Source organism: Perca flavescens, chromosome 1 (genome assembly GCF_004354835.1).
Source record: "Perca flavescens isolate YP-PL-M2 chromosome 1, PFLA_1.0, whole genome shotgun sequence".
Taxonomy (NCBI): Eukaryota; Metazoa; Chordata; class Actinopteri; order Perciformes; family Percidae; genus Perca; species Perca flavescens.
The window spans coordinates 3482545-3494614 of record NC_041331.1 but is presented as its reverse complement, the minus strand read 5'-3'; positions in this window follow the sequence as shown (position 1 = coordinate 3494614).

Sequence of the window (12070 nt, the reverse complement as noted above, 5' to 3'; positions counted from 1 at the left end):
TGAACGCGTCAGGTCGGCCGAAATGTACACCGACGGCCCCTCAGACTGACGACGGCACGGCACACACCGAACAGACTCGAGTCACCGACCTCGCCAGACTGTCCGACGGCCGATTATCGGGTTAGCGTGTCAGCGCCTTTTAAGTTTTGAAGATTATGTATGTGCTGCACGTGTTGTAAAGCAAAAATAACATTCTCTTTCTTTTACCATACTGATTTTGCCATGAAGAGTTTTGTGGATGACCCTGCAACTTTTTTATTAAGATGACTGCGGTCATAAGTTATATAATAACCCCAGCTAATATCACCATTCCTGTGGTGTAGAAAGTTATGTAATTCTGTGTAAAAGCCACAACTACAAACATGTTTCCCGAGGCAATCTCAGCGGGGGTTGCATGTGTAATGTGGATCTGTTTTTAGTGTCCTTCCTCCTGTTTTAAACATCATAGTTAGGTCATATTCGGTTTGGTTGAAACTATGACAAAATAGTGAAGAATAGGAAATACACAGTTGTGCATTAATCTGGAGTAAAAGAGCAGATATTTTGTGTCTGTACTTACAAAATGTACTGCACTGTACTTACAAAATGTCCGGTACTGTACTTACAAAGCATTTAAGTAAGCCGATACTGTAAGAAACTAGAATGATGGTTCAAAGTTCAAAGGTCACAGTGCCGTGGATATTCCTGTGAGCGCAGATACATCATGTCAGGAAGAAATGCTCATAAGTTGGACAGCAATGCAGAGTGGGAGATAGGATCTCAGTCTGGTATCGGATTCAGGCAGTAAGTAATGTTGTTTTCACATGATATCCTCATGATGATTTCAGAACGTGGCGTCTGAATATTATATTTGTCTTGGAACAGCCTTTGCGCTGAGTTGAAAGAACCCCAGAAGTCATGAACTCTACTCGAAATAAGTAGAAAAATTCCACAAATGCAATTCCAACTTGAAAATCATATATTTGTTTAACTTTAATATTCTTACAAAAACAGAGACATTATAACCACATTAGGAGGCCTTGTAGCTAAAGAGAGCAGGTGACAACAGACCGAGGCTTATAAAGGTTCGACTTTTCAAGATGTTTTTATTTGATTTTAGTTTTGACTTTTCAACAAAATTTTAGTTTTAGTTTGCTAGTTTAAGTTAAGTTTCAGTTTTTCTAAAAAACGGTTTAAGGTTAAACTGTTAAATCTGTTTAAGGCGTAAGGTTTAGTTTTAGTTTTTATATATTTGGTTTTATTTTTACAGTAGTTTTAGTTACCTTTTGTTAAGGACAGGTATAATGTCTTAAACGTATGTAGCTGAATGTACAGTAGCCTAACATTGAAGCAAAAATAAAACATCCATCATATTTCCCTGCACTACATCTTGAAAACACAGCACAGAGCTGTTTCCCCTCTAGTCCTCTGGATGGAAACTAACTGTTGTTGGTTTTGTGGTTCTATTCTACGTGAATTTGCGAGATCTCGTGGGTCCGTTCAGCAACAAATCCGGACCTGGTGGGTATTGACGGAAATGCATGCTCAGCTTCTTTTAGTGATATATTATAGCTAAAAAAACTAAAACGGAAAAGATTCATTGATATTTTATTTTTAGTATTTTTTTAACCTGGCAATATAGATTCAGTTTAGTTTTAGTGTTTCTTGAAGGTTTTAGTTTGTATTTAGTTTCAGTTTACCGTATTTTCCGGACTATAAGTCGCACTTTTTTTCCTACTTTGGCTGGTCCTGCGACTTATAGTCAGGTGCGACTTATATATCAAAATATATATGATTTAACATGTTTTTCCATGTTAATTCATACTGAAAACATTACCGTCTACAGCCGCGAGAGGGCGCTCTAGGCTTGTGACAACTACAATACTGCTGCTAAAGACAACTGAGAAAGAAAAGAGATAACAAACTGCAGGTAGTAAAATATGCAGCCCCGAAAACGGTAATTGAGCAGCAGAAAGAGAGTTTGAAATGAGAGAAACTTGTGAGGGAGACTGGCGAAAAGGTGACTCTTACTGCAATGAAGAAAACAAAGAAAGCTAATCGGCTAATCGCGGGCTGAAAGCTAGATGGCCAGAGCTGGAGGAAGGAGTCGGGAGGGGCTCAACGGTGCAGTTACGTCTCCACGCCTTTTAATCCATCCATGCTCCACGCCCTGCTAGCTAGTTGTTCTGTGTGCTATTGTATAGTTCAATAACTGTTAATGTGTTACGGTAACATACCGGACACCTACCGTATTCAGCCTGTTGATCTGTGTGCTATTGTGTAGTTGACAGATGAAAAAAACAAAACAATTCTAAATAAATTTTTTTTCCTCTTCATCACGCATTTTTTGACTTATGCGACTTATACTCCGGAGAGCGACTTATAGTCCGTAAAATACGGTACTATTTTTCACTGCTTTTTTCATTTTAGTTCACTATAATAACAGACATGATACATGATGCAATGTGTTATGTACTGTATATGACCAAGCTCATGTACACACACACACACACACACACACACACACACACACACACACACACACACACACACACACACACTGCTTATCTCTAAACTCATGCCAAATTTTCAGCAGCTTGAGGGAGACATCATATGGATACAGGAGAGAACACTCCCATGTGAGCATCTTCAGTCCATTGTTTGTGTGTGTGTGTGTTTGTGTGTGTGTGTGTGTGTGTGTGTGTGTGTGTGTGTGTGTGTGTGTGTGTGTGTGTGTGTGTGTGTGTGTACCATATGTGCACTCTATATGTGCACATGTTTGTGAGCATTCATGTAGCTACGATGGTCCTCTATGGTGACCTAGACAGAAGGAAGGATGTATTAGATATCACTGTGCTTTTTTTGTTTAGGCCTAACCCTTCCTGTGTGTCTCAGTGTGTCCTGTATACGGTTGGTTCACACACTCTCTGGCCACCGTAACACCCAGCAGATTTATCGCTTCCCATGGACTTTGCAGAAAACTGAGGAGCACGTGTTCAGTCGCAAGAAATATCCTCCTTTGGCTCTCATTGTCTCCCACGAGACCTTTCCTGAAAATGGTCCGATCCGTGTACAAAGTAAACATATTTCAAAGAGTCATGAAAACAGTGTGGGTGTATTAACAGCTGTGTATGGTAAACTGACAGATTCTAGTCAGGTTAAATCAATTTGACAAGGTTTAACTGCATTTCCAAATATGGACATGGTTTCTATTTAAAGGTGTCTCACGCACAGCAGCTGGAGGGACCACACATTCCTGTTTGTTTCTAAATGAAAAACCTGTTATATCTGATATATATATATATATATATATATATATATATATATATATATCAGACTTAGAAATCTACCAATTCTGAGATAAAATCTACCTCCAATTGTCCATTTTGTCATGGTCACTGGTAGGTCACACACGTAGGTCTACAAAAAGTAGGAACATGAAAACAGCTGATTTGAAAACATTATATTGAGCTATTTACCTTTCAACAAAGTCGGATGAAATTGCCTCGTCACTGTTTGAACATTTGTAAAACCCACAGACAGACTTAAATGACTTAAAGGGACCAATAGCATTGATTTATGATTATTTATTTTTTAAATGACGAAATATGGAGAAACAAGGTTTCTGCCTGACAGCGACAATATGTATATTCTCACTATTTAGATATAAAGCAATTTGCTGGAAACCAATAACACAGCTGTCTATAGGTGCATTTGTATGTGGCACTCTTCCTATTGCATTTCCAAAACGGTTCAACTGCACACCACACACTGATAAGACACGATAAGTCTGTCAGCTCTAGCTGGTTAAGGCTGGTTACACGCTGCCTGCGTGGCGTGAGCGTGGCGTGAGCGTGGCGTGAGCGTGGCGTGAGCGTGGCGTGAGCGTGGCGTTTCTGTTGTGTGTCAGCTGTGTGGCGGCTGCGTGGATTTTTCAATGTCTTTGCACACAAGAAACGTGTATGACGCGGCGCTGCTGCTGCTAGCCTTGTCTGGACACATGTATGCTTCCCATTGATAAAATGAAATAGCATGTTAAACATAAATATATACTGATTAGATTACAGCAAAGACAACGTCGGCAGTATTGACGGCAAAATAGGCTCCAGAATATTTCGTTCTGTATTGACAGGTGCAATATTAGAAAATTGCATTTTTCTTTTTTTATTACATTTATATATCTGCATTTATATCAAAACCTAGAGACTTTCAAACATTATGTACATTTATACATTTATTAATATGTATTTGTGTCTAAATGACATATAAACATATTTTCCTATTATATTTTTGGAAACGCTTCCAACACGCTTGCGTGAAAAATAGGCGTTGGTTCTATTTCTTGCATGTGCGCGTTTTTGGCGCGGGAGCCATGGGAGCCGAAACATAAACGGACACGCCACGCAGCTGACACGCTCACGCGACGCAGCCAGCGTGTAACCGGCCTAACACTGCTGAACATGACACATGCAACAGCAACAGTAACACCAAGTTAGCTCTTGAAGTTAGATATTCAGATAACGGATATCCGGGCCTTGAGTTCCTCTTCTGTGCACCGGTCATTGTTTACAGTCCGATTAGCAACTTGAGACGCGAGAATGGAGTTGGAGTTGAGAGACAACGTCTCTTAAAAGATATCTGCATAAGCAGATAAATAAATAAAAACTGATAAAAAGCTAAATCGTCGTGAGACAATAACCGAAGGGCTCAGCGATTGCATTTCGGCCAATGCTTTCCGCCTCTTTTGCTGTCCACACGGACTATTTATGTGCATGTAATCTCGCTTTGCCAGACCTTCCTCCACAGCGCTGTAGAGGAGGGTCTGGCTAGTCAACACAGCATTCCGGGATGGGAGAAAAACATGCTCTGGTTTATTTCCAATCACAATCATCACCTCCACCAGAGTTTAGAATTACAACACAAAGAAAGCGGAAGGTAACGGACATCCGGATGAAAACAAGAACATCCGGCAGAATTTCTGGCAGCAACGGAGTAATCCCAGAAGTGTAATGTCGTGGATAAAGACTAACCTGCATGCAATCAAAGCCTCAAACGTGATTAGTCAGTTCTACTCGGACTACAAACGGACTAACCAGCTTTTGTAATTGGCCTGATTTCTCCGCTTATTTCTTTCCAGTGGCTAGAGCTGACAGAGGAGGTAGCAGTTCATTTTCACATTCATCACATAACACAAACACATATGGACCTGACAGATTTTAAAAAATGCAAATAAAAACGATTTTCTGTACACCTTAAATGCCCAACACTACTGTAACATGCTTGTTATTCTTTCGTTAGTCTATATCCTTGACGTTCAGGCTTGTATGCCAGCTTTCTCTGTGTTGTAATGCTAAAATCCGGTGGATTTCTGAGGACTATGGTTAACTGCTCCTCAGATCTTTGCAGGGTAAATCCAGACAGCTAGCTAGACTATCTTTTTTTATCGTTTTCTCTTGCACGACTATATTGCATCATCTCCATGCGGGTCTTAGCGCTGCCCATGACGATTGTGATTGGTTTAAAGAAATGCCAATAAACCAGAGCACGTTTTTCTCCCATCCCAGAATGCTATGTGGAGTAGCCAGACCCTCCTCTGCTCCGCAGCGACATCCGGCCGATATGAAAGACCTGAACAATCCCGTAAGTGGAACGTCGTGGATATAGAATAGTGTACAAATGACTTCAAGTGTTGTTGTCACAAAGGGTTACAACTCACACCGAATCCATTCTCTTCACTGATATAATCTTCATGAATATTTAGGTGATTAAATGTTTTTTTTTATATTCTGGCGGATGACTCACGTCATAATCTTTCCATCACTTGTGTTTTTACGAAACATAACAGCCAATTAAAGGTACACTACTGTTCAAAAGTTTGGCAGTTTGGAAACATTAACAATTAATAAAAAACAACAACATTTTAGCCATAGATCTAGTTCTCGGTTCTTATTAAGAACTCCGGTCATAACTCAGTGGATTTTGGAGTGAAAGCAGGTTCAAGCTCTGTGTTGCGTTGGACTCAGACCAATGTCCCTGGATGGGGTCAGGGGTCAGATGTCAGCCGACCGTAAAACCTGCTGACTAGGCATTTCTTTTGAGAGGAAGCAGCAGAACTTGAGCAACACATGTTGCCTACTGAAAGCAGATGTGAGCAGTGTGCAGCAGTATGAGAACTTGTGTCAGTGAGTTGCTAATTTATCATCAGCTGGAAGTTCTTAGCAAAAAAAAGAGCTAACAAGGACTTTTTGTTTTGTTTTGTCCAAAGAGGAACTAAAACCGGCAGTGACCCTTGCTTCTGCAGCAAAAAAAGAAGTGGCTGGTGATCCTCTTCACAGCTCAGTATCCTACTGTACAGTAGGAACCGCACGACAGTTCGTATGATATCCTACAAAATTACGGCGACCGTTGCAATTGAGTTTAGCCAACAAAAGTTTACTGTCACGTGGCCCCGACAGTCAAGTTAAGGCAACACTAGAGAACTTTTCCCGCTTCGGTCCCCCTACAGGTTGGAAGCGGAATTGTCCATTACATTACATTATGCAAGTTTGCCAGATTAGGTAGCGGATCTGTAGTTCGAATGAGATAACCTGTAGGGGGACCGAAGCGGGAACAGTTCTCTAGTGTTGCTTTAAGGCACCAAAGTAAAGTTAAGATTAGGAAAAAGATCGTGGTTTGGGTTAGAACACCGCTCCGCTGTGTTTTAGGTCCCATCCATCCGCCCTGCCCTCCCTATGCAGATCTTCACACTCTCATAAAGTGGCTGTCTGTGTGATTCATACATACAGTAATAAATATGTGGAATACATACAAATTACACTGCATTACTTTTCATAGGTTCCTGAGAACAGCCTGTCCAGCGGCATCATTCAGTGATGTGTCCTTTAATGCTGCGAGGCGGCAGACTCTGCTGGTTCAAATCCCCATACGGACCAAAGTATGGTGGTGGATTGGTAGCTGGAGAAGTGCCAGTTCACCTCCTGGGCACTGCCAAGGTGCGCTTGAGCAAGACACCGAAGCCCCCCAACTGCTCGGGGAGGTCCCCTCACTCTGACATCTCTCCATTAGTGCATGTATAGGTACTGAGCATGTGTGTGTAATTCAGGCCTGTGTGTAATGTTTATAATAATAACACCAGAGTGAAAACATTGTAATTTCCCTTGTGGGATTAATAAAGTATAAATTATTATTATAATTTTTACTATTATTAGAGAGTCAGGATGTGGAGGTTGGGAGGTGGGTGGCTGTGTAAGTCTGACCTTCTTGAAAGAGACCTGTGTTTGCATCCTGTCGCAGACCTGAAGTTATGTTTTTTTCTTTTTACTAACATAACCACAATCTTTCTCTAGCGTTAACTGAGTGTTTTATTTACCTTAACCATTTACCATTTGCTATCAACGGCTTCAACGGTTTTCAGGACAAGGGCCCCTTAGAGACACAGAGCAGGGTCCCCCCACTACATATATTGTATAAAATTGAGTGTAGGTCGGCCTATAGCCATACCTTTTCTTGGTGCATACAATACTAAGCTATTCAAATAATAACTATTGATATACATGTTTTAATGTTAAACATTCATGTGGCACAGTGACTCCTTGAAGCTTAACTGTATTGGCTACCTAGATGGCTACCTCAGTGGCTATCTTAACTGCTGTAAGCCTGTCATCAATATTGTGTGAATTAATAAATACTGAAATTCAATGAATTAATTAAATGAAATATGTTGGACTTATGTTTATGTGTATTTTCAGACATATTTTAACTTTTGAAAACGGAAAAATGTAAATGATAAAACCATCACTTGTGTCAGCAGCTTCAAGGACTGCAGCACACCGTGACTGATGGAAGAGTGCAGTACCAAGTGCTGAGTTTGTGGTGAAACTAATAAGTTCCCCAAAATTACACAACAATATTGTTGTTTGTGACTGCCAGAACAACAGGTGATGCCCTATCGGCTGGGCATTGTTTGTCAGTCCCTCTTCCTTAATTACAAATCACTGTTACAAAAATAAAAGTGATTTGTGATCTGACGCCACTATGGTTAAGGTCTGGTTAGGTTAGTTAACAAACTAAACACAAACTAATATAACTGTATTCCCTATAAGTAGTATTAGATTAAAAAAATGTCTTCACAGGAAACCGTATCAGAAAAATACGCTCAGCCTCTGTAGAAAAATCAAAGAAAAAAGAGAATTCTGTAATCCTAAACCTATAAATGTGTACATTTGAACTTGTAGATCTGCAGCTGACAAAATGATACGGTACAGTAATAAAACACATTAAGGCGGTGTGTTTATGAATCTACAGTTAAATAAATAAATGAAAGTGTACTGAGACTGGTGTAATATATATATTTTTTACTTTACTCCTCCATCGATGTCGTTCATTTCATCTCATCTTACTTTCTCTCTCCTTCTTTCTATTTTGGTCACGCTTTTCTCTCCTTCATTCCCAGGGTCACTTCCTCTCTGTGTGCTGAGTAAGTCTCTGTGTCTGTCAAGTGTCAGGCCAGTCAAAATGAAGAGATGCACGGAGGATGGAGGAGAGAGGAGAAAACAAAGACTGGAAAGCTCCAGAAAAGGAGTGTAGGAGGTTGCCATAGAAGAGGGGAGATGAAGGAGGGAGAGGAGTACAGGAGAGATCCCAATTTTTATTATCCTACTGCACCCCCAACCCCCTCCCTCCCCCTCCCTCCCCCTCTGCATGGCAGAGCAGAATGTAGGTCTGCGTTCGCCTACAGCCATCAGCAACAATCAGTTCTGCCCCAGTTACTGACGCATCTCACAGACTAAACACACACACATCTCTCGCAGAAATACACACGCAGACGCACATAGAAACAGACACACTTACAATATGCTTGCAGAAACACACACAAACAGAGCAGTCTCAGAAGAACACACACACACACACGCGCTGGCGTACAGAGGCATGATCTGCAACACGCCTGCACAGACGTATGCAAACGTTTGAAGCTGATCATGTCTCCCACTTTAACATAGAGAGCGCGTTTGGAGGAACACGTTTGATATTTCTAATTAAAATATGGCTAATATTGTGCAGCATGCGTTGCAGACACACACACGCATGCACGCACGCATACACACACACACACACACACACACACACACACCAGTCTGGTTAAGCTCAGCCTGCCGAATTTAACTGCATAAATGTGAAGAATGTGGATTCATGTTTTAATGAGTACACACAGAAAAAAAATCTGATTCAGATATGAATATGTTTAGGTTACAGCTGACGTACAGCTGAAGTATATTTAAATTTTGCCACTCCAGAAATGTTTAGTTACCATAAAGGAAAAACCATACACTTTACCGAAATGATCTTAAAAATAAATCCTCTCTTCCAGTCCGTTACATCAGTAGTTATATCAGAGAGGGTTGTGCACTGACTACCTTATCTCAGCATGGCATATAAGACAACCAGTCTAACCTTTGGGTCAGCCTCATAAAGTGTCATTTTATTATCAGCATGTCAGTATGAAAGACATGAGACATGAGACATGTACACAAACAGACCCACAACTGCTTTTTTTTATTGGCTAAATGCAACTAGTTCCATTTCACAACGTGAGAAAAAAACACCATTGCAGTCACATGTTTAAAATGACCACTGTGCAGCCATATCACAGCGTTTAATAGAACGTTCATCATTTGTCGTTTTGGGAGTCATTGGAAATCAACCCATTCTGTCGTTGAGGTGTAAGGATGTGTTGCCTGGTTCTGCAGGCATATGAGCTTGACATTTCATTTAGGATAGGATAGGGGGGGGCAGCAGCCGACCAGAAGGGGTAAAATGAAGTTATATGTTTCTTTCTACATATTTTCTTATTATGTGTAGTATGCCAGTGGGGTCCTGTCCTGGGTTGATGGCCCCTGACCAGTCTCCTTGTGTATGCTTCACATGTGCTCTCTTTAAGATGCTCAAGGTTGTGTTGACTTAATGAAAATATGTCTTGTTTTTGCTCTTTTACACATTTCTGCCTTTTTTTCCTATCAGCAGTTGACAAATGAAGGAAACGTATGGGCACAAAACAAAGTCTGAAATGGGTTCGACATGTTGAATGTTTAATATAGATGTGCAAACTATAAGAGCATGTTGCATACACGTCTTCATCTAATCAGTACAAGTAGTCTTTCTTTGCCAGACCTTCCACCACGGCGCTGCGGAGGAGGGTCTGGCTAGTCCACACAGCATTTCTGAATGGGAGAAAAACATGCTCTGGTTTATTGGCATTTCCTTAAACCAATCACAATCGTCTTGGGGCGGCAGTAAGTGCAGGACAGAGCCACGGTGCCTCTGCAAAATAGCCTCACGAAGGAACGTGTACGTTGAAAAATAGTTTTAGTTGTGCAACAGAGAACTCAGATTGGACAGATAGTCTAACTAGCTGTCTGGATTTACCCTGCAGAGATCTGAGGAGCAGTTAACCATAGTCCTCACAAATCCACCGGAGGTTAGAACGCCAACACAAAAAAAGCAGAAAGAAACGGACATCCGGCCGAAAAGAGAGACATCCGCCGGAATTTCCGGCAGCACTGGAGCAATCCCAGAAGTGGAATGTCGTAGGTATACACTAGCATTGTGTTGACTGGAGAGGCTGTAGCTGCTTAACAATACAAGTCTTGAATGGTTGACAAGATAAGAGATGAGATAAGATAAGATAAGATAGACTTTATTAATCCCACACTGGGGAAACTCCTGTGCTACAGCAGCTCAAAAGAAAAAAAATTACACACATCAGAATAACACAAATACACATTAAGTAGACATAGAAAAGAGAAAAATTATACATAAAGTATAAGAAATAGAACAAAATGAATTAGTTATAATAATAATAATAATAATAATAATAATAATAATAATAATAATAATAATAATAATAATAATAATAGTAATAAAACAAACATATTTACACAATAAACACCCTTATATAAACAGACAGTATATAATCACAGATATACAGACGAGTAAGGTGCGGATGAATATAAATGACATATTGCACAGTTGGAGGTAAAACAGATTTTAATATATAAATATGCATAGTGCAGAAAATTGTCCAGTGATGACTCATATTAGACTGGTAGGAAGATTTTGTGAAGCAACTACAGGAAGTGCCATAAATGAGAAAACCGAGCTTGTTACCAGTAATGTTGCCTTGTTTTTTTAATTAACATACTTTTTTTTTTCGAGATTAGAGAAAAAAGCATTGATGGTAGCAGAAATGATCAACCTGCCAGTGTAGTGGTTACCCCCCAGCCCTATAGCTCAGAGGAGAAATACATTTTAACAGACTTTAATTTAATTTACTTTTGCCACAATGTAGTTTTACTGTGTGCTTGTTTTCGTTGATGCTGCAGGCATCTAAAAACTGTGTGTTTCTTTAGTTATTGTGTTGGTCTAATTCTCCTCGTGACATCCCCCGTAGGCACAAGAGCCACTTATCCATACAGTCCATTCATGACATTAAAGTAACATGGAGTAGGGTTGTGTCTCACAGAGTTGAAGTTCTTTTATTAATTCACAAACCAGGAAATGAACCCGCCACCGCTTCCAGGTCAGTTCTTGGACACGGGCAAATGCTACATGTGGTCCTCCTTAAACTTTTGACCTTTCTCTTCACATGAAAGGAAAATACAGCACACTGTAAATGCATTTTAGTTTCTTCTTGAGACAAATTTCCTTTAGCTACATATAGGGCTGGCTGCGCTAATAGCACATAGGACACGCTGAGGGCAGAAAAAACATTCTGTACTCGCACTACCTTAGTTATTTAGTACTAAGCAGGGGTGCACCGAATCCAGGATTCGGCTTTGGATTCGGACGAATATAGGGCTTTTTGACGGGGTTCGGTTTCTGCCTAACATTAGAATTTTTTCCCACCGAACTGAACCCTACACTTGCACTACGCGCGCTACGCTGGTCGACGTAATGACGGCGCCGTTGATTACGGAAAGGTGTTTACGTAGGTGGAGCGTTCAATGCAGTAGGCTGTGAGGAAGTGAAAATGGAACTGGTGAGCAGAAAAAGCCATTCAAGTCCAGCTCCATGTTCAATTTGCAATGCCGATTTG